This window comes from Parasteatoda tepidariorum, chromosome 9 (assembly GCF_043381705.1).
Source record: "Parasteatoda tepidariorum isolate YZ-2023 chromosome 9, CAS_Ptep_4.0, whole genome shotgun sequence".
Taxonomy (NCBI): Eukaryota; Metazoa; Arthropoda; class Arachnida; order Araneae; family Theridiidae; genus Parasteatoda; species Parasteatoda tepidariorum.
In genome coordinates, this window is record NC_092212.1 from 82,320,011 (window position 1) to 82,344,708 (window position 24,698).

The window sequence follows — 24,698 nt, forward strand, 5'->3', positions numbered from 1 at the left end:
GAAAGGGTTTATTCGATTAACAAAATAATAATGAAGATAAACAAATTTGTGAAGGGTCCGATTAAAAGAAAAATCATTTTGTGAAGGGTCCGTTTTTAAGTTAAAATATTTTGTGAAGGGTCCGTTTTTAAGTTAAAATATTTTGTGAAGGGTCCGTTTTTATGAAAAGATATTTTGTGAAGGGTCCGTTAACGGACCCAAATTTCTTCTAAACAGACCCCTGATTCTGCATTTATTATAAAAGTAATTTTATTCCTACATTACCACATGCGTTCTTAAGTTTAATCGCTACTTATAAAATCCGTTAATTTTGCCTGAGTTTTTGGTTTGAAATGCAAACAAAAAGGGATTTTACTAAATTTCTCTATAAGTTAAGTGGCTTCGAAAATCAGTTAGAGGTCATTCCCCCCATAAAATGCGTTAACAAGTTTGAAATGTTTTGAAATATTTTAGGAAAAGGGGAAAGGGGATCTCAAAGAAAAGTTCGTTAAATAAAATAAAAAAATCACTTCGCTATTTAGAAGTTATTTTATGAGGAAATTTCCAAAATGTTCTTGGTTCCACGAAAAAAATTCCAAAATAGAGGAATTCGCAAAATGGAAGTTCGTTAAATAGAAGTCCGACTGTATTTTATTAAGGAAAATATCACCCAAGGTAATGTATCACTTAGAGACTTTTTTGGGAAAATTTCACGGAAGATAAACATTTAAATTCAAGGAAATTTTTACCCAAGATAACATTTTAAAGATACGGTCCAAATATGCAAATAGTTTAACCATTCGCACAATTTTTTTTCTTCCCTTTTTTGAGCATTTTTTTATTATTTTAAACCATTCCACAAAAGCAAAACCAGGAAGCAATATGCATTTTTTTTTTATTTAAAAAAAAAACTTTTAAAAGAATGACGTTCGATTTCGGACAAAATTCCGCAGTAACGAGAATTTTCGTTGAAACGGAAATCGATATAATGGAAAACATATTCCACTAAAATTCTCAAGAGGACGAAATATCGATAAATTGTGTACTAAAGAACATACGCAATAAGAATTAAGAAGGGAAAAAAAGAGGGATTAAAAAAAAAAGCCGTGCATTGAGAAAAATATTTTCTCTAATTAATCTAAGAAATGTGTGTTCGACGCTCGAACCAATTTGTCACGTGTCGACACTAATATGGCGACAGTCTATTACTAATCAGTCCCCATGGCAACGAGACCTGACGCCGCCCTGAAGAAGGATTTGCTGGGTTCACTTAAAAGCTTCAAAGCAATTCAATTGAGTTACGATAAATGAAAGGTTGATTTCCCAAAAAGAAAAAAAAAAACTTCATTTAAACGAAAGAAATATAACTCTTTCTGCATTTAAAAAGAAGAACGAAATTTTATCCAAATTCCTTAACAAGTTTTTTGTCTTCCAAGCAGAAACTATTTGTTCCTTCTTGGTTGGGTCGTAATTTAAAGAAAAAAAATTGTACTTATAACATTTTGCAGGAAAAGCTATTGCACTATAATTAAATATATTCGGCACAAATATAATTATAACATTAGAAAGCAACAGCGCCGCCACTGCATATAGTTCCGTTTTGTTTCGTTATCAAATTATACAAATATGCTTTAAAAATAATTTAAAAGTTAAACACGTCAAACGTTAATTTGTACTGATATATATCACAGAATTATTAAAAAAAGGTTGTAGTTTCGTAGCCTTACTGGAATAATAGACTTGACGACACATTTCGATAAATAAGAAGAGCATTCGTTTTTGAAAAAGAAACAACTATATGAAGTTGCAAGAGCATTGGATTTGATTAGACCACTAAAAATGGCGCATCTTATGCTCACAGGCTCTTAACAAATCAAATGCGTGATAAAGATTTTTATTTTCGCTTCGCTGTAAAAGAAAATCGTCTGCAAGAAACAAAATTTATTATACTTTTATCAGTTTAATTTAAACGAGAACAGAAAGACAGAGTTATAAATTTTAGATATCATTTTTATTAATTCTTAACGTTAACTTATTAAAGGTCAACTGATCACTGTTGTTAAAAGCTGTTATTTATAAAAAAAGTAAGCAAAAGGAATCTGTGCAACGTCGTTTCAAGAGTTTGCGATATTTATATACTTTCGCCCTGTGAGCTTGGCATCCTTTTGGCGTGCACTTTGATACATGCTCTCCAAAGGGATAATGGTTTTTTCTTAACTTGCAACAGAGTATAGCAGGGGTGGCGAACCTTTATGCACCAACGTGCCATTTTTTCAAAAAATTGTTTAATGAGGTCATAAACGTGCCGTCAAATAATTTTGACTTCTTGATTATTGGGAAAATAATAATACTAAATTCTATCAACTCAAAACTCTTTATTTACTATTAAAAAAAAACATTTTGCAATGTCTCAATTATGCTTGTAATTCAACCTAAAGTAACATTAGTGTGACTTCTGTTGTTGCAGATTAGAAGACAAATGACTTATATTAGGTTGTAAGATGCTAGTTTAAGCAGATCTGTTAATGTTTTTTTGCTAGTTATTTATTTTTAGCTTGTTTTTTACAGTTATCGTTTTTTTGGCATTAAATTGTTAATTTTTTTTTTTGCTAATTGTTTATTTTTTTGCTTTTTTTTGTGAATTTTAATTTAATTGTTAATATACTTCATAGTGAACTTTGTGGCACGCGTGCCATTGGTTCGCCATCCCTGGAGTATAGGATATGTTTCATACCTTCAAACTTGTATGGATTTATCTAAACACTTGAAATGGTCGAAAATTTTATTTTTGATTTTATAAATAAATTATAATGATTTTTTCATGATTATTATTTTATTGATGAATTTTAATGATAATTATGAATTGTAATAATAATTTTACTGATATTTTCAACCACTACATAAAAACAAGTAAAACATACATATAAAACCTATTAATTATGTTGAGAATTTTTTGAATGAAGGCAAAATTATACAAATTAAGCTTAACCTAAATTGCTTTTTGTGCTGCCGCTCTAAATATTCAAGCTAACACTTTCGGGTTGGCAGCTCGGCAATTCGAAATTAATAGAGTAATCCAGTTTTTTTCTCTCGGAACAATAAGGTGTCACAAAGAAGCAAGTTCAAGAATTAACAGCGAAAATCTTACTCAATGCCCATAATGACTAACGATACAAGATTAGCATCAATAGCTGAATAAAAACCGTTTACTCTATTACTATGAATACAGTAGTATTCGGATAGTGAAACCATAGCTGCCAACATGAAAAGGAAAAAAAATTCAGTATATTCCACGAAATATTAATTTCATGATAATTGTTGTATAACGTATTAAATATTTTACACACAGGGAATTTTAGTCATCAAAATAGAAGAACTGCAATATTTTCCAGTTATGATTGACATTAAACATACTTGAAATGTTATGTATTATATATACTCATAAGTTCGAATATTAAAAGGCATTTATTNACAGGGAATTTTAGTCATCAAAATAGAAGAACTGCAATATTTTCCAGTTATGATTGACATTAAACATACTTGAAATGTTATGTATTATATATAAACTCATAAGTTCGAATATTAAAAGGCATTTATTTAATCAAAAATACTTAAGATTTTTTTTTTATTAGTTTAAAAAGGGAGTTCTGAATCAAAATAAACGGAACATTTTAGAACAAAAAGAGTTTTGAACTTATTTCTATAAATGAGGTTCGCTTCATTATGTATTAGTAATACTTATTTAAATGTTCAAGCAAGCAATAATCTGTAAGAAAATTTTACTTCAATAGGGATTTTTTTTAATGAAACTTACTCAATTATAGAGAATTAAACGTGCCAAAACCAGGAGAATTTTAACTAAACCAGTAGAAACTCGAAAATCCAGTAGAGTACAACATAATTTATTGCTTTAAAGTTGCAGTAGAGAACAACATCATTTGTTACTAACATAATTTGTTGTTTTCTTTTCTAATAACAATTTTTTTTTAAAAAAATCGTGATCACCGAAAGTCGATCACAGGTTACCCATTGACAAAATGGTTGTTGTCTAATTTTTCAAATATATAGTTCAAATGATGAAATTCTGTTTTATTCACAAGCTCACCCACTTAATGCATAACAAGATTAAAAGTGAAAAATAGAATTATCAAACAGCAGCGGTCGCCATGGCAACGCATGCGCACTGTTATTTACTATTACTTTTGAACACAGCTGAAAAATGTGATGACGTCCAAATAAGGTGTGCATGTCAAACCTAAAACAAAACCCATTTTGTCAATGGGTACTAAATAAATAAAACAGTATTTTTTCCATTATTGAGAAACGTACATAGTGAAAATTAAATTTGTGGGAATGCATAAAATTAATGAAAAATTCATAAAAGATGAGTTGGCAGATACGTGAAACTGGTATTAGATGCATTTAATAATCCAATGCTCCTTTATCAACAAATATAGCCTATATCAGAGAGAGAGGGGGGAAATGACATCTTTTCTCTGAATCCAACCAAAGAGAGAGATAAGGTTCTCACCGGATATAGAAAACTCCCCCGAACTAATGTTACACAAGAGTACCAAATGAGACACTGTCATGCAGGGGACGTACTGCGGGGGTGGATGCGTGAAAACATAAAATATAAGGGAGGGGGTAATTCGATCTCCCTACAAGAATCCGATGACAACTTGTTGAAGCAAGAGATGCTTTTTCGTTTGAAGGGATCTACCACCCACACCCCCAAGAGGATCGAGTAGCGGCTAGGGATGCTCCCGTCCGCATCTTTTATTTGAGAAATGACCCTATGCCAACAAGTACCTACCTACCAGACGAGCGACTTGAGCGCTTTGTCACATCAAATATTCACAGGGCTTAGTCAGAGATTTCTACCAGTTAATAATATGGGAAAATGATATTTATTTAGAAAAATCATGGGATTGGGAAATGAAAGCATCTCCATGGTTTCAATATTTAACCTTCCTTATATATATATTAGGGGACCGGAAAGTAATGTCGTTTCGAAGCATTTGATATTTGTTATCAAGATTTTATGTTTCATTAATACTGTATTCACCCTCGTTAGCAACAAAAAAAAATTAATTAGTTTTTAAGACTAGCGAATATTTTTTGCGTCCAAACGACATTACTTTCCAATCCCCCTAATATATATATAGATATATGTTTATTTCATACTTATTTTCTACTTTATGTGTTCTATTTTTGTTTACATTTTTTAGAGTGCTCCTCGCACTATTGTATTAACACATTTTGCTTTGGCTATATTTATACAATATTAGAAAGCACTCCGTTTGGCGGATATAATCGTGTGAGCTGATTCAAAGATTATATAATTTTCATTATTTTTTCCCCGGCTTTCATTATTTTTTCAGCAACACAAAGAATAAGAATTCTTAATCCATTGCTCAACGCATTTTTGACATATACAGGGTGTTTGCATAATACATTTTTCGCAAACATATTTCTTCCAATTATTAATATTTCTTTAATTCTCATAATTAATATTATTTCTTCTAAGAACTTGTGCTATCTTGATTGTTTCGAAATTCTTCTGGGTAAAAACTGACAGTTAGTTAGAAATGAAGTAAAGTTCTCAAAATAAAATATAAGCTACTCACCAAAACAGTTTTGTCACTTTTTCTAACAAAAGAATGCCCATTTAAAACTTTAGTTCTTGAAATTTGAATTCACAGTTATTCTGTTTGAATTAACTATGCAATAGTCTTTGCAGAAATGTGCAAAACTCATCGAATGCAATACGTTGAACACGCATTACATCGTCATTTTTGATCCGATAACCTTATAAAGCAATAAATTGATCTTCCGGTCAGATGACCGGTTGTGGTAGAAATAGATATACAACAAGTATTATTCGGAAACAACAAAATACAATAATAATAATAGAATATTAACTGTATATAATTGTTAAAAAAAAAGTCAAAGTCAAATGGGCAAAAACGATAAGCGCATTTTCGATGCAAAGGTTTTCAAATAATCATCTGACCAGTTATGATATGTTTAGTGTTTGCGCACTAAGAGCCAGGTCATAAATGGTGACAAGCCCCTATAAGCGTACAATGACATTTCCGGTTATGTGTAATTCTCAATCCCTCCCAATAATCTGCCCTTCCAATTTTTCAAACGCTGTACTCAAATCGCCCTGAAGAACTTCTAAATGCCAAGTTATGGTATGTTTATCGTTAAACGAAGGTTTTTGTAAACTTTTAAAATATTTAAGTTATTTGTGGCCTTGAAGCCCAGATAATTTATACAGCAAAATGGTGTAAGGCGATTTTTAAAATTTTTAATTATTCAGTTTTAAATCTCAGATAACTCTTTACTTGAAAAAGAAAAAAAAACATGGCTTCACTTTGAATGAACAGTTTTGAATTACAGTGACTTTTTTTACTATGATTATTACCAGGGGTCTGTCCAGACATTTTGTGGAAGGTCCGCTTTTCGTGAAATTGGGAAAAAATTACTCACATTCTTTCAACCAGGGTCCGCTTTCATGAATTTGTGTTAATAGGGTCCGTTATTGCAACAAAAAAATTTTTTCAAGGAGTTTTTAAATTGTAAAGACATACAAGATTATGCTCAACTCTGTAAAATTATAATTAAAAAAATTAAATTTTAAAAAATAAACAGCAATTGCAGCTACTGAATTAGCGATGCAACATACAAATGTTTTGTATTCAGCCTATACTGCTGAACGCAGAATATTCATTTCGGACGAATAATGGAAGAATCGTCTGCCGAAGACAAAACTTAATTCGTTTACATCCATCTTTCTTGTTTTCTGCCCTGGAAAGGGTTTATTCGATTAACAAAATAATAATGAAGATAAACAAATTTGTGAAGGGTCCGATTAAAAGAAAAATCATTTTGTGAAGGGTCCGTTTTTAAGTTAAAATATTTTGTGAAGGGTCCGTTTTTAAGTTAAAATATTTTGTGAAGGGTCCGTTTTTATGAAAAGATATTTTGTGAAGGGTTCGTTAAACGGACCCAAATTTCTTCTAAACAGACCCCTGATTACTTTTTTAGTGAACGAATATTGAAATACACCCTTCAATTAAAGTCTTATTATGTTTGAAAATATAAATTTAGCAAAATGTCAATTGAATGCAAATCAATTTTTTAAAAAAAATGCATTTGTTATCAAAAATTCTCAAGAACCAAAATCCACCCGTTTACTGGTCAAATTCAAATAAATGACTGTTTCTAAGATAAGGCAGAATACAATCGACCTTTTTTAATACATAATGTGAATGAACTTCGTTAACCAAGCAGAGAATCAGGGATGATGTGTTTTCTAACCACAGCGGGCAAAAACCGAGGAACCGTGAAAGAAACCTCCCCAGGAAGGTTTATTCCAACCCCAAGAGGAAGAAAGAATTTTTTTCTTTTCTTCCAAAAAGAAAATAATAAAACAGTATTTTTAAAACAGTTTATAATTGCATTGGTAATAAGTTATTTAACAAAATAAATAGTTATTTAAAAAAATAATTAGTTACTTTACTAAATTATAAGCTCTTAGCCAGGGGTGGCGAATCTTAATGCACCAACATGCCATTTTTTCCAACAAAAAAAATTTCACGAGGTCATACACGTGCCGACAAATAGTTTTGACTTCGTGGTTATTGGGAAAATAATAATAGTAAATACTATCAACTCAAAACTCTTTATTTACTACGAAAAAAATAACTTAAAGTAACATCAGTGTGACTTCTGTTGTTGCAGATTAGATGACAAATAACCTATATTAGGGTTATAAGATGTTAGTTTAAGCAGAACTGTTAATTTTTTTGGCATATAATTTATTGTTAGCTTGTTTTTTTTATGGTTATTAATTGCTTCTTTGGCATTAATTGTGCATTTTTTTTGTTAATTTTTGTGAATTTTAATTCAATTGTTAATATTCCTAATAGTGAACTTTGTGATCGGTGCCATCCCTGCTCTATGGTATTTACATCATCATTCTTAAACAAACAGGGCTGGAAGTCGAGAATATGAAAATTAAGGACTAAATTGTCTCCAAATTTAAGAACAATTTAAGGATACATATTCTCTAATGGGAGCAATTTCTAGGACACCAACTTGGACTCGCAGACATACAATTGGTAATAGTTTCAGTAGTTACTGAACTTATGTAAAAAATGAAAAATTTTTAAGAAAACTAAAAAAAAAAAAAAAAGCTACNAAAAAAAAAAAAAAAAAACTAAAAAAAAAAAAATAAAGTTACGCAAAAATTTCTTCCATATATTATATATATACAGTGTTAATTGTGAGCCCAACTCAAAAATCTTGAAAATTTCTTGAGTAAAACTCATCAATGACGGATTTCAAAAAATAATTGTCTTCATAAATTTAAATTATTGCAGGTATATTATACGCAAGGATAATTTAAATGAATTACTGTAAATTATACGAAATTTAAATGAATAATTATTTATAAGCTTTACATTATAATTATTTATAACTTTCATCTCTAATTACTACCATCTAATTATTCTACCAGAAAAAAATAATTACAAATGAAAAAGACACCAAACATAAATTCCGGTTCGAATATTTTTAAATAAAATATACAAGAATTTGTATACATAAATGTGATGGATGATTTCCGGAAACTTTCATGTCGCGGTTAGTGAAAAATCCAGGAATCCGGATTTTTACTGGAGCACAATCATCTCTCTGTGTGTATATTATATATATATACAGGGGCCTGTCCAGGCCGAATTTACCACCGTTTAGCGGTACCTTCACAAATTCAACTTAGGAAAAACGGTAGTTCTACTAGTTGTTCTCAAAATTTTTAATGACGATGAAGTTCGACCTAATTAACCTTTTAGAAAGTTTAACGGCATATCAATGTATTTTTATTTCCGTTCAATGCGATTTTGCTCGTATAGAAAAATAAGCGAGACATTGTGAATTACTCATTTAATTTATCAATTTTCATCCGGATGGAACAATCACGCCAAATTGGCGATTTTAAAAAAAAAATTTTTTGGCGTCCATTTTAAAACAGCAAGACGCTATAAAATTTGAAATTTTGCTCTAAAATACACTCACAGACAAGCGAATTTAGTGGCCATCATTCACATCTAAACATGGATTAGATTTAATACCCACAGACAAGTTTCCGCTCAGAATAAAGCAAAGATAAGGTAGTGCATGCTGGGTAATATTTTAAAGCAGATTTCCCCTAACTAGGGCTGACATTAAATACAGGGGCGGTTACAGGACAGAGAAATTGTTGATAAGCAGGCGCCCCGGTCATTAAGTTCGAACATTTTGCGGTTCTCCTCTGGAAGGGGGGGACTCTATTTTGCCAAACATGCCATAATCAAATTAAAGCATTGCCCGCTAGAGAAAATCTATAGAGAGCAGAGAGTACCGGTTGAGAACAGGGGAGTGACCGTTCATTAAATTCACCTGCTGACCACCCACCCTTTATCTCAGTTATTCGTTTGGAACAGAATTTTGACCAATAAGACCAAAAATTAAAATTCATGCATGCCATGCAGATCATTTTAAACTTTGGAAATATAGGAAATCGCATTAGAAATGTACATAAATGATACTATAGGATATAATACTAAAGGCAAGTTTCTTTTACAGTGAAAAAAAAAATTGCACAAGGTGAAAAAAAGGTGGTAAAAATGTGTTTCGTACAACCAGGGTGAGAAAAAAAAAACTCTCCTCGTCTCTTAAGTTAACTCTCCTCTCTTTTTAAAAAAGAAATGTAAAATCTGAAAAAAAATTTAAAACAGTTTATAATCGTTAACTAGTTCAAGTAATAGTACTAATTTTTAACCTTTCCGATATAACAGGGGTCTGTCCAGACATTTTGTGAAGGGTCCGGTTTTCGTGAAATTATGAAAAAATTACTCACATTCTTTCAACCAGGGTCCGCTTTTATGAATTTGTGCAAATAGGGTCCGGTTATTGCAAAAAGCTTATTCAAGGAGTTTTTAAATTGTAAATAGATACAAGATTATGCTCGGCACTGTTAAATTATAATAAAAATAAAATAAAATTTTCAAAAATAAACAGCAATTGCTGCTTCTCAATTAGACATGCAACATACAAATATTTGGTATTTAGCCTATACTGCTGAACGCAGAATATTAATTTCGGACGAGTAATGGAAGAATCGTCTGCCGAAGACAAAACTTAATTCGTTTGCATCCATCTTTCTTGTTTTCTGCCCTGGGAAGGGTTTATTCCATTAAAAAAACAATAATGAAGATAAACAAATTTGTGAAGGGTCCGATTAAAAGAAACATCTTTTTGTGAAGGGTCCGTTTTTAAGTTAAAATATTTTGTGAAGGGTCCGTTTTTATGAAAAGATATTTTGTGAAGGGGGTCCGTTAACGGACCCAAATTTCTTCTAAACAGACCCCTGTATAACTAAAATATATATTTAAACTTCAAAAAAATAATTTCTGATTCTTAGTTGAAACACTCAACACAAAAAATATCGTTCAACTGATTAATTCTGTTTTATTCACAACTCAAGAAGTATTTATGGGACCTCTCTGGTCCCAAACTCAAAAATAAACTCAACAACTTAATGCATAACAAAATTAAAAGTGAAAAAAAAAAGTCTAAAAGAATTATTAGCACACTGTTACTATTACTCTTGAACACAGTTGAAAAGTGTGATTATGTCCAAATAAGGTGCACACGCCATCAAACCCAAAACAACACCCATTTGCCAATGGGTTTAGAANTAAATTAAAAAAAAAATAAAAAAAATAAAAAAAATTAAAACACCTGTAGTTTTTTTATTCTTTATTATAAAAACAAATTTTGATATTACTTAAAAAATCACCAATTGTGTTGATATATCGTACAAGACATACAATTGATATAAAAGTATAAAAAAAATACATTTTTACGATATAATATTCCATTACAAACAATATTTTGATAAATCATAAATGATCAATACATTTGAAATAACAGTATACTGATAGGCGCCTATCGACAGAGAAATACTCACGACACCGGATAGTTTTAATTATTTTTTTATCGAAATTTTAAAAAAATTGGTGGGTAAAAGAAAATCTCAAAATCAGAATACTAGTTAGAAATTGGATATCTGCCACTGGATTTCGACTGTGAGTATAGAATTTAACAAAGATGGAACTTTTCTTCCGAAGAATATTATCTTTCAAAATCGTTCTTTTTTCTTCCAACAACGGAAGGCACTTCTAATCGCAAAAAAAATGGCGTTTCGACAAACCAGAAATGGGGAGGAGGAAAAAACACCACCCATAACCCCTTCCCCATATGACGGATCAATAAACGGTGATGAAAACAAATCTAAAAGAAAGCGCCAGTTTCTTTACCTGTGCTTTTCTTTCTTTCTTCTGAGTTTTAAATATAGAGTTTGTCATGATTGAAAAAAAACACTGGTAACGAATCAGTGGTCTGTCCAGGTAATATTTACTACCATTTAGCGATACTTTCCCTAATTCAACTTTTAGGAAAATCGCATTCCTGCCAACATTGGCGAAATAAAATAACGGAGATTTTACTAACCGTCTCAATTTTGGGTTTACAACTACTGCTGTTCAACTCAGTATCTTTGTCATTTTGAACCCAATCCAGAAGACAAGGGAACTCCTGGATCAAGTATTGGGAGAAATTTTATTCGCGGAGGACTTTTTGATGGAACTACCCTACATTTGAGTTACGTGAAGAGGAAAGCCACGAAAACCTACCAAGGTTAGCCCGACAAGGGGACTCTTAACCCATGGTCCGTCTACCACTGAAGATATTTAACGTCAGCGCTGTGGTCGGTGCAAGCCGGATGCGGAATTCGTATCGACCGATCATGGCTGGGATTCGAACCTGGGTTTACCTCATTGGAAGGCGAAAAGTTCTATCCACTGAAACATTGCGACTCGACTTAAACTATTGACACTGAACATACTGCAGTACTGGCATTAACACCATCTGTTGAGGAATAAGAGAAGTATTTTTGTCATCAGTGGATATTTCATCACCAATCTTTTTTTCTTTTTCTTTTTTTTTTAATTTCTTCAACAAATACAGAGAAATTTGAGAATATGCGAGTAAACAGTAGGTAGCCGTAAAATACAGGAGTCGTCGTTAAAAAAAAAAAAAAAAAATAGGAAAGTTGGCAGGTATGAAACCGGTAGTTTCACAAAATACTTTTAATAAAGTAAGTTCTCATACAAACCCCGTTCTCGTTGCTATCTAGGAAAAGAGGAGCTTTTTTTGCCAGATGTCTTTTACGAAAAGGTAGCATATGTTTAGTCAGATACTGCAATATGGTAATTCTAACTGGCTACTCAAGCCATATCAAAGCGAGTCTTTTTTTTTTTTTTTTTTTAAAGCTTAGTTTTCTAAAATGAAACAACGAGGGTCTCTTAAACACTATTGTGAACTTATTCGAACAAACTTTTATTTTTCAAGAAATTTTTTTTTACTTTTTTCATTATGACCTAGTCGAAAATGTTCTCATAATGAAAATAACTTTTAGTGCTAGTACTGTTAGATGCATGTTTTTATCATATTCAAGTTGATATGTAACTACGGACAATGATTTTTAAGGAATTTTAAATGTGGATGCAATTTTAAGCCCACAATTTTACAATAGCAAAATTATAATTTTTTATATGGGGAAAAATATAGAGAAATTTATCNTATTAAAAAAAAAAAAAAAAAATAGGAAAGTTGGCAGGTATGAAACCGGTAGTTTCACAAAATACTTTTAATAAAGCAAGTTCTCATACAAACTCCGTTCTCGTTGCTATCTAGGAAAAGAGGAGCTTTTTTTGCCAGATGTCTTTTACGAAAAGGTAGCACATGTTTAGTCAGATACTGCAATATGGTAATTCTAACCGGCTACTCAAGCCATATCAAAGCGATTCTTTTTTTTATTTTTTTTTTAAAGCTTAGTTTTCTAAAAGAAAACAACGAGGGTCTCTTAAACATGCTTAAACACTATTGTGAACTTATTCGAACAAACCTTTATTCTTCATGAAAAATTTTTTTTACTTTTTTCATTATGACCTAGTCGAAAATGTTCTCATAATGAAAATAACTTTTAGTGCTGTTGGATGCATGTTTTTATCATATTCAAGTTCAAATGTAACTACGGACAATGATTTCTAAGGAATTTTAAATGTGGATGCAATTTTAAGCCCACAATTTTAAAATAGCACAATGATCATTTTTATATGGGTAAAAATATATAGAAATTTACCTATCATACATAATTTTTATTTGATGTGACAATTTTTTAAAATATTTTCGTACTTTACAATACTTTTGTGTAGAGTTTTTAATATAATTGTTTATTTTCACAAATGATGTCTAACTTTTCACAAAATAGGTACCTCTCTCTCAAAAAAAAGAGCAGACATACCCCTGCGAATTACCAAAAATTATTAAATATATTTAAATGAAGGGAAAATTATTTAATGTATTCAAATAAAAGCAAAAAATATTCTTTATTTCGTTCTGTCAGCATATCAACTTTAAATAATCTCTTTCAAATTTACGAAATTGTCATTTAATCTCCTGATTTAGATCTTCTTAAGATCTAATGAGGCTTTGAAATCCTCATTTGAAATCCTTATTCCTTTTAAAACGTTTCTTTGCACTTTTCCTACGCTTTTTTTACTCATTATTTTCCTTTCATCGTATCGATGTATATTATTATTTGATGCTTGGAAATGGGTCAAGCATATTTTCCTTATCTCTAACCTCCTACCTTGCCTGCTAATTTAAAGTGGAAGATTGACCCCCCATGATTAAAGTCTTGTGGGCTCTAATTCAATGAGTCAAGAAACCCCCCGGGATGTAAATTGTCCAAATGTCGCCTGAGTGGTCAATTAGGAGGGTGGCCTGGAAGGGACTTCTCATAGGTAATCTAATAAAGGACCCTAATGGAATCCTAACATCACTTTGCCATTTATATTATAGCAGAGGGATCTTCACACTTTGAAGCCTTTAGAAAAGTTTGCCATTCTAATTGTGGAGATCTTGAAACATTTGGCCTGAAACTAGGATATCCACATGTGTGAGAACAGGGTTGCCACTCCACAGGGAATTTAAAAGTCACCTAAAATAACAATGAAAATGTAGGGAATTTTGAGTTTTTCCTGACAAACTGGAAAACTACAGGGAATTTTATTTCTTATTTTCGTCTTTGAAAGGTGGTGACCACTCAAAGCTAATTATGGGACATTCAACGATGATATTTTAGTTATACTAAACTATTTCATTTACTACATGCATAGTTGCCAACATGGATAGGAAAAAATCCAGTAGATTTTAAGAAATATAAATTTCACGATAATTGTTAAAAAATGTACTAAATATTTTACGTATAGAGAATTTTAGGGATTTTTATAATCATCAAAATAGAGAAACTGCAGTATTTTCGAGTTATGATTGACATTAAATATACTTAACTTAATTTCGAATATTATTAGGCATTTAATTCAAAGATAGTTAAAAGATTTTCCTTTAATTAATTTAAAAAGAGAGCTGCGAATAAAAAATAAACTGAACATATTAGAACAAAAAAAGTTTTGACCAGATTTCTATATATGAGGTTCGATTTATTATGTATTAGTAATATTTATTTTAATGTTCAGTACAACATGTACATTTAATTACATTATTACAGTTGCATTTAATGTTCAGTACATTTAATGTAATCTGTACAACAATTCTATTTTAGGAAACTCAGTCAATGTTAGTGAATTTTCTAAAACGTACCAAAACCAGGAGAATTTTAATTAAACCAGTAGACCAGCAAAATCCAGTAGTCTAATGGTAAATCCAGTAGAGTTGGCAGCTATGTGAAACTGGTATTGCATGAACTGGTATTCCGTAAAAAAAAACTGCAATATTTTCCCGTTATGATTGACATTAAACACAGTAGAAATGTTATGTATTATCAGAGGTCTATTTAGAAGAAATTTGGGTCCGTTAACGGACCCTTCGCAAAATATCTTTTCACAAAAACGGACCCTTCACAAAATGATTAATCATTTAATCGGACCCTTCACAAATTTGCTAATCGAATAAACCCTTCCCAGGAGGGGGAGGGGGGAGACAGATGTAAACGAACTAAATGTTGTCTTCGGCAGACGCTTCTTTCTTTATTTGTCCGAAATGAATATTCTGCGTTCAGCAGTACTAAATACCAAGCATTTGTATGTTGCATCTCTAATTTAGCAGCAATTTCTGTTTATTTTTTAAAATTTAATTTTTTTAATTATAATTTTACAGCGTTGAGCATAATCTTGTGTGTCTTTACAATTTAAAAACTCCCTGAAAAAGATTTTTCGCAATAACGGTCCCTATTTGCACAAATTCACAAACAAAAGCAGGACCCTGGTTGAAAGAATGTGACTTAATGTTCATTTTATATTCACAAATGAGGGGTAATTTTTTCACAATTTTACAAAAACGGACCTTTCACAAAATGTCTGGGCAGACCCCAGATTATGTTTACTCATAATTTGGAATATTAATAGGCATTTCATTTATCAAAGATAGTTAACATTTAATTAATTTAAAAAGGTAGTTCTGACTAAAAACAAACTCAAAATTTTAGAACAAAAAAAAGTTTGACTATTTTTATAAATGAGGATCGCTTGATTATGTATAAGTAATACCCATTTAAATATTTAAGCAAGCAACAATCTGAGCAAAAATTCACTTCAATAGGGATCTTTTCACTCAACTTTAGGGAATTTTATAAAATGTACACAAAAAAAAAATTAGAATTTTTGTAAAACCAGTAGAAATTGGCAAAATCCAGTAGTCTACTGGAAAATCTAGTAGAGTTAACAGCGTATGTGTAAGTAACAGTTAACAACGTTACGTGTAAGTAAATAAGGATTTTGATGTACTTATAATTAAAGGGGTTAAATAACAAATTTAATAAAACAAAATAAGTACAAAGTAAACATCACGAACACATTTTTAAGCTAGTACAACCTGGGCACACCTAAAAGATGTATAACAGTTCTTGTTCCATTTTTCCCTCTCAAGGGAAAAGTTTAATAGTTCTCCCTCTCAAGTTTGATTTTCCCTTCTTGCTCCAACTCTCACTAAAGTACTAATTTGTCTCAAAGAAGCAGTATTCTGACAGAAAATCGATTGATTCCAAAAAATAATCTGTTAGAGTCAAATAATAAAAGTTAAGATTTAGAGAATCAGAATGTGCCTTGTCATTTAAATGTTATCTGGAAGTTATATTCGGAGATTAGACAGCAGCCACGCATCATCAGAGATCTCATTACAGAAGAAAAGAAGCCCCTAAAGGCAAATAATCACATTTGGTGATTCAGAAGTGACTAGACTACTGTGCTTTTTCTCAACAAGCTTCTTTTTAGAGGTCACTTTCTCACACCGATCAAGAAACTGGTTCTCATTTTCGATTCTGAGAATAGAGAGGCGGCTAATATTTTAAATAACACTCCATTTTGAATTTGTGTTTCGGAAAGTAATTTTTATTTTTTTAACAAATAGTAAAACAAGGAAACTTACACCCAGCGGAAGAATTTTTTCGCGCTATCCGCGACATCTAGCACTAATATTTTTCCAGGGGTCTGTCCAGACATTTTGTGAAAGGTCCGTTTTTCGTGAAATTGTGAAAAAATTACTCACATTCTTTCAAACAGGGTTCACTTTCACGAATTTGTGCAAATAGGGAAATAAACAACAATTAAAAAAATGTTATTAAAAAAATAAACAACAATTGCTGCTTTTAAATTAGAGATGCAACATACAAATATTTGGTATTTAGCCTATACTGCTGAACGTAGAATATTAATTTCGGACGAATAATGGAAGAATCGTCTGCCGAAGACAAAACTTAATTCGTTTACATCCATCTTTCTTGTTTTCTGCCCTGGAAAGGGTTTATTCGATAAACAAAACAATAATGAAGATAAACAAATTTGTGAAAGGTCCGATTAAAAGAAAAATCATTTTGTGAAGGGTCCGTTTTTAAGTTAAAATATTTTGTGAAGGGTCCTTTTTTATGAAAAGATATTTTGTGAAGGGTCCGTTAACGGACCCAAATTTCTTCTAAACAGACCCCTGCTTTCTGCAAGATACTTTTTTAATAATAACAAGCATATATGTTACTCATACAACAGGGTGCGTAGCCAAATTATTCAACAAAAATTAAGCACCTTTTAAGCACTCGAATAATATTTTCAAGCACTCACAATCAAAGAAATATCACAATTAGGTAGGGTTGGAAAGTTTTTGACAATTGACGGTTTTAAACGTCATGTCAACACAAAAAAACCAATAAAAAAAAAAAAACTTTTGGCATTGTTTTTGACAATTGTCAAAATTCTTTAATCATGATAAAACGAATGCCGTTTTCATACGCTACGGACTGACGATGTGCCGAAATAGATTGGGGTAGAATTAAATAATGAAAACGTCGAATTGAACAGTGCAAACAGTGTCTTTCTGCATAATTCGTAGTGAAAATCAACATGGTAAAGGAAAAATATTTCAGAAAAGGGAAAATTAAGCACTTTTTTAAAAACACCAAAAGAAAAAAGCACCTTTAAGGGCTTTTAAAAAACGAAAATCGAAAATAAGCACCTTTAAGCACTTTTAAAAACGCTAAGCACCCTGTTTAACAAAAGTGCTGTGTTAACCAAAAANAAAAAAAAAAAAAAAAAAAAAAAAAAAAAAAAAACCTGCTTTTTCTGAAATTGAACAATTTTTTATTCTAATATTACGGGTAATGTTCTAGAATTTTTCATTTGGGGGGGGGGGAGAATGCACAAATTATGTCCTTCCTCTCATTTTGTAAATAATCATCACAGTAAAAAAAACATAATTAAAAATCATGAAATCCGTATTAGAAATTGCGGAAAGAAAGATCGACGACAAAATCACGCGAATCGGACTCCTCAAATGCGTGTTTAGTTTCGAGATTAGGTTGTCGTAATAAGTAATAAATAACATCATATAAAAAATAACGGATTTAAAACCTATGGAGAAATCAATAGCAATAACTGCCGAAAATTCGATAGAATTATTGCCTTAAAAAGTAAGTACTCAAATGCGCTATCCGAGTTTTTCGCGGAATTTAAAAACCACGTGAAAATCAATATTAAATTAACAACTGCCGAAAATACAATCGAAACATTGCATCGATTTACGATACTATTCGGCGTAAATTGAGAGCGTCAAAAAGTGATTATCAAAATGCATGATTCAAATATTACGCAAATTTTACTTTGATTAGGTAATTTTACGAAGATGAAGATACGTTGTAAATTTTTGTAGAAAAGAAAAGTAACATTCTTTACTTTTTAAGAGAAAAATCTTTCTGCAAGAACTATGTAACGTTCTGCGACAATGTCGCCGTGGCGCTGCGATTCTGCCACGGGGATCTTACATAGCGGGAATTTTTTTTTTCTTTTTGTTTGTTGTCTGACCGAAAATTACTGTAATCGAATAAAAAAATATTGATTTGTTTAGAAAAATTAATTTTCGCGTAATTTTGAAGATCGAGGTAAATATATATCCTTCTTTCCAGTTAGGGAAAAGAAATCATTCGACAAAACAGTTTTATTAGCCAAATTTATGATTTCATCGCATTTGGCGATGTAGCGAATGCTTAGTGCGGGACCTGCAAATGTAAGGTCATATTATTATCAGGGGTCTGGCCAGACATGCTCAGCACTGTAAAATTATAATTAAAAACAATTAAATTTTCAAAAATAAACAGCAATTGCTGCTTCTAAATAAGAGATGGAAGAATCGTCTGCCGAAGACAAAACTTAACTCGTTTACATCCATCTTTCCAGTTTTCTGCCCTGGGAAGGGTTTATTTAATTAACAAAACAATAAAGAAGATAAACAAATTTGCGAAGGGTCCGATTAAAAGAAAAATCATTTTGTGAAGGGTCCGTTTTTACGAAAAGATATTTTGTGAAGGGTCCGTTAACGGATCCAAATTTCTTCTAAACAGACCCTTGATTATTGTTTAAAAAAAATAACTACATTTAAAACAAGTCCTGTCCTATTCAAAGGCTTATTCCAGTTTTAGATGATAAATAGTTTTGACCCCAGTAACAAATAAAAGAGGAATTAATTCCTTAAATAACTACTGAGACCATAGATCAAACCAAATCGATAACATTTACCTATATATAAACCAATATTAACGTACACGTTCAGTAACCTTACATGTCATACTATAAAATACCAATAAACAATTCGACACTCGAACTTATTACATTGGACTCCACTTCAAAATCACAATAAGGAAACTAAAAGCCTTTTGCAAACCAAAAGAAAAAGAGAGAAAAACTATAATAATCTAAAAGCTATTTTCTTTAAAAACCAAAATGAAGATTATAATTTAATTGACGGAAATTGCTTATTTACTTGCATCATAATCGAAAGAAGAAGAAAAACGCTCCATTTCGCAATGCATTTGAAATGTTGACCTTTCTACTAACTACGCCCGCCTTTCAAGAACATGCCCTGACATGAAAATATTTTAATTATAAAATAACAATGACAGAAAGCAAAATCCGAAGTTGTGAAAGAAATTTTCATTACACTTTGGTATATATTTTAATGGAACGAAACATGAGTTTGATCAACAGAAAATTTAGTTAAGTGCAGTGTAGATGCAAATTGCTTAAATGTGCATCGTGAAATAAGACGTTAATTTTGTTTTATTCAGAAGCTAATATAAAACTTTTTGAAAATCGAACGAAATTTAGAAGAAATTTGGGTCCGTTAACGGACCCTTCACAAAATAATTTTATCTTTTAATCAGACCCTTCACAAATTTGTTAATCTTCATTATTGTTTTGTTACTCGAATAAACACTTCCCGTTGGAAAAAAAAAGAAAAGAAAGACGGTTCAAAACGAACCAAGTTTCCCTAATTTTAAATTCCAAATCTAGTATTCTAAGAATATATTTCTACCTTTATAAACATCGTGTGCGCATTCTTATTTAAATCAAATTTTTTTTTTTTTTTTTGTAAATAAATAAATGATCCATTTATTTATAAGATTATTAGAATATTATGTTAATAAAAATTAATTTCTGGCAATTATTTAAATAAAATATCATAAATTTAAGAACTGTTTAAATTTACTTAATGCGTGATACATAACTAAGTTGTGTTATTTAAAATATGTCAATTTAAGTTATAAAAACTGTGAGTGATTTCGTTTAACGTTAAGTCACGTGTAAGTAGAGGTATATGGAGTGAATAAAGAAAGAGACTTTAAAAAGAAAAGATTTTGGAATCGATTTCTGTGTTAAGGAATGGAAAGAAGGATCTTTCATCGGAATATGCGGGTCAAAACTAGATATTAAACAGTCTCTTCATCACCGATCGTGTAACAACATCTAATACGAATATTTATTATGGAAAGATAAAAATGAATCACGATTCACGTTTTGACAAAATCTCTATTTTTATTTCTGTGGAACAACGCCTGTCAGGCATCAGAAGTGACAGAAAATACCGATGTTTTATATTTAAGTGCACTTTAAATATAAAACAGATAATTAAAAAAAGTTACAACGATCAAAATGACTGAATATAAAAAATAAAAAGCTGAGAAATCGATTGCTATGCAGTATTTTTCACAACGGTTAGGAGGCTTCTTTTTCTATACGATTGTACCATTGAAATGTTTAACTTAAAATACGCATTGAATATCCATTAACATCTATTTGCCAACAAGAAAAACAAATTGCGTGAAATTTTTATTTTGTTAAATATACAAACTACAACGAAACATAAAAAATACTTTCCTTATACGGAATTTTAGAGATTTTTTTAAATCAATTAAACGATAATGAATACAAAAGAGCATTAAAATAAAATATCAAAAGCTATAACATAGATTCTACGATATTCCTTATTATGTTTACTTTGTTATTTTATAACCGTCGTTGAACAGCCGACCCAATTCTCTGGGTTTACGACAACCATGGGTGCAAGCTGGAAAAAAGGCCAAGACTGAAAATTTTTTGACTGAAATACCTAACATACACAATACCCCCTCGACATATGCAAACTATCTAAGAAAGCTTTACCATAATACATCAAGTTTAAATACTGTACAAAAAATATTTATTCACCTGTCTTTTGATAAAATAATAACAGGACATAAGAAAGTAGATCAATAACGTAGACTTAAAAAATATTTTTAAGGACAGAAAAAAAAAATTCCGATTTCCGTCTTCGAGTCAGTCTTGTTTCCGTCTTACTTCCGTCCGCGGACATTTTCGAAAGACGGAAATCCGTCCTGGGGACAGAAGACTTGCACTCATGACGACAACTAATGTTCAACTCCGTAGCCTTGTCATTTTGAACAAATCCAAAGAAGACAAGGGAATTCCTGGATCAAGTATGGGCAGAAACTTGCCATCGTGGAGACCTTACTGATGGAACTGACCCGCATTAGAGTTACATAGAGAGGAAGACCACGAGAATAGCCCACGATTAACCTGACTGCAAGGACTCATGATCCGTCTACCACTGAGGATATTTTACGTCAGCACTGCGGTCAGTGCAAGCCGGATGCCGAATTCGTATCGACCAGCCATCGCTGGGATTCGAACCCGGTTCACGTCATTGGATGGCGAATGTTCTAACTCCATAAAGGCCGTAATGTAAGCATGTAATAACTGAAAGCATGTTTTAGGCACTTTCTCCCAAGCAAACATAAGCAAATCCCAAAAACCCATTTCATGAGAAAGTCACATTTAAAGACATTTACTATCTTCCGATTTCAGGATTTAATTAAAACAAGTAATAAAAATAAAAAAAATTTAAAGTCAAATCCTACTTCTTAAATCAAAAAAAAAAAATTTCATTTTGTTTACTTTTTACTAAATAAATTAAAAAATTTTCTCCCATATAAAACTAAAATTAAGTGTTATGTTTGTTATTATTAAAAGTATCTTGCAGAAAGATATTAGTGATAGAGAGTTCAGTCGCAGATAGCTTGAAAAAATTCTGCCACAGGGCTTAAGATGATTATGTCATATTTCAATAATCTCTCAAAATACAGGCCGCTGCGGTCGAATTATTTTGATAACGTGCTGACCAACGGTGCAAAATCTCCAATCTATTTATGCCTCCATTGATCCACATTTTGTGAGTCTTTTGTTTTGAATGTACATTTTAAATGGATTGAATACCTTAAAAAACAGCAAATATTAATGGACAATACATTGATTGATTAATGAGATTTTTTCCTTTGTGAATTTCCAATTCATAATACACGGAGAGTAACAAAAAAGTCACAGTTAATTCGTCAATTGATATTCGTTAACAAAGCATGGGTCTGTCCAGACATTTTGTGAAGGGTCCGCTTTTGTAAAATTGTGAAAAAATGACACGTAATTTGTGAATATAAAATAAACGTTAAGTCACATTCTTTCAACCAGGGTCCGCTTTTGTGAATGTGTGCAAATAGGGTCCGTTATTGCAAAATAAACTTTGGCAAGGAGTTTTTAAGTTGTAAAGACACACAAGATTATGCTCAACACTGTAAAATTATAATTAAAAAAATTAAATTTAAAAAAATAAACAGCAATTGCTGCTTCTAAATCAGGGATGCAACGTACAAATATTTGGTATTTAGCCTATACTGCTGAACGCAGAATATTCTTTTCGGACGAATAATGGAAGAATCGTCTGCCGAAGACAAAACTTGATTCGTTTACATCCATCTTTCTTGTTTTCTGCCCTGGAAAGGGTTTATTCGATTAACAAAATAATAATGAAGATAAACAAATTTGTGAAGGGTCCGATTAAAAGAAAAATCATTTTGTGAAGGGTCCGTTTTTAAGTTAAAATATTTTGTGAAGGGTCCGTTTTTATGAGATTTTTTAGGTCATCAAGTCCGTTTTTATGAAAAGATATTTTGTGAAGGGTCCGTTAACGGACCCAAATTTCTTCTAAACAGACCCCTGACATGTCATTATTAAAACACTACAGTGCGTCTAATAATTTGGTCTAAATATACGAATATAATAACCAAGATAATAGTCTATATTTATATAATATATCGTCTAATATATCCAATCGTCGAATTTATATTATATATCGTCTCGTTTAACCAATGAATACACGAACGTAAACATGTGCAAACCGGTTTCAGTCACGTAAAAACGATAAAGCTGTATAGTATCACCTGATAATTAAGATTTTACATAGAATCTTATGGTGTGTCTAATAATTTGGACAGGTACTGTACATGCAAATAATGGATAACAAAGATAAAGCACAAAAATAGACATACTACAGCTTGGATTCCATAAACACGAACTCCTTCCTCGGTGTCTTAACGCTAAGTGTATGTTTTGGCACTGGAAAAGATTTTTGTTTACGGAACCGAAACTTCGCTTTTACGCCATTATTTCTGCTGCTTCATCCACGTTTAGCTTTTATTTACTATTTTCTTAATAAAAACAAAAGTTAATCGGAAAAAAAAGCACTTTATAATATGACGGGGAAAAAAATAAATAAATAAAAAGAACAAGACAAAAAATACGCTTGCAATCAATAGAAAAATTGATTGACAGACTACTGTACATAAAATAAATTACTTTTAATTAAAGTTAGAAGAGCAGCTTGCCTTCGGCAAAGATGCTAATATTATTTCAGGACTAACCTTTACTTCTGCTTCAAACTTAAGTTTCTTTTTAATGTAGGCACGAGTGTTGAAACATATTATCGGAAATTAAAAGTTTTTTTTTTTTTTTTTTTGAAGCAAGAACGTCAATAAAGAAATGAAATAAGTCTAAGATACCCCATTTTTTATGTTCCAAGTAATTTTATACAGCGTTGAAATAAGATCAAAAATATCGTGACACTTCATATAAAAGGAAAGAAATTTTTTTTAAAAAAGAGCTTTCGTAAACAGTTTTAACATTCTTCCATGCACTACGTAATTTTTTTTTTTTTCTCTCCTTTCGACCTTTGGCTATATAAGTTTAAATAAATAATATACCATAAAAATTGGGGGGTTTTTTTCCTCCCTTGCTTAAGTTATTCTTATGAGATGGCTGTTTTTACGCTATGGATAGTTGGATTAGTAATAACAGTAGGGGACAGTCGGGTAGCCCCGCTCACTTAAGGAGTATTGTTTATATTTCTGTATAATACTAAATAATAATCAACATTTTTGTATGTTTCTATTGTTTTATCATCTAATTAAATAATGCAAAAAGAATGAACCAAAAAAAGAATAGTTAAACTTTAAAAAATAGAAATTAAAACAAACATGTTTTTCAGCTCTTTTCAAAATGTGTCGGGTAGCCCCGCCCAGTTACAAAAATTGTGTTTTTTGGCTATTTTTTTCAGGAGAATGACCAACGTATTGACAATAGATAAGCCTCATTTATGATTTTTATCACAAAATTATTTTATTTATTACATATTTATATACTTTTAGTGAATTCTATCATTTAATAACAACAAATGTCATACTTTTTATCATTATTAATGTATATTAATATATTATAATATTAATATATATTTATATTAAATATTTAACGAAAATAATTTAATTTAAGTAACAATAATTAATAACAATAGTTGTTTTTCAATATAAACTTATTTGGTTGATCTCTTCTTATAAACTTAATATAAAATACTTCTTATAAAATTACAAATTCACTTTG

General features: G+C 30.9%; 1 protein-coding gene across 3 annotated transcripts in view; it reads right to left on the reverse strand.

Moving 5' to 3' along the window:
- The window catches only part of LOC107440642 (plexin-A2), a 471,562-nt gene that overhangs the window by 131,110 nt on the left and 315,754 nt on the right, over positions 1 to 24,698 (reverse strand). Inside the window, exon 5 of one of the 3 annotated variants that reach the window (XM_071184823.1) lies at positions 13,975 to 14,098. The exons of the other annotated variants lie outside the window; for them this stretch is intronic. The gene's annotated coding sequence lies outside the window, so the exon portion shown is untranslated. The remainder of the gene's footprint in view (positions 1 to 13,974; positions 14,099 to 24,698) is intronic. 3 annotated transcript variants of the gene reach the window in all.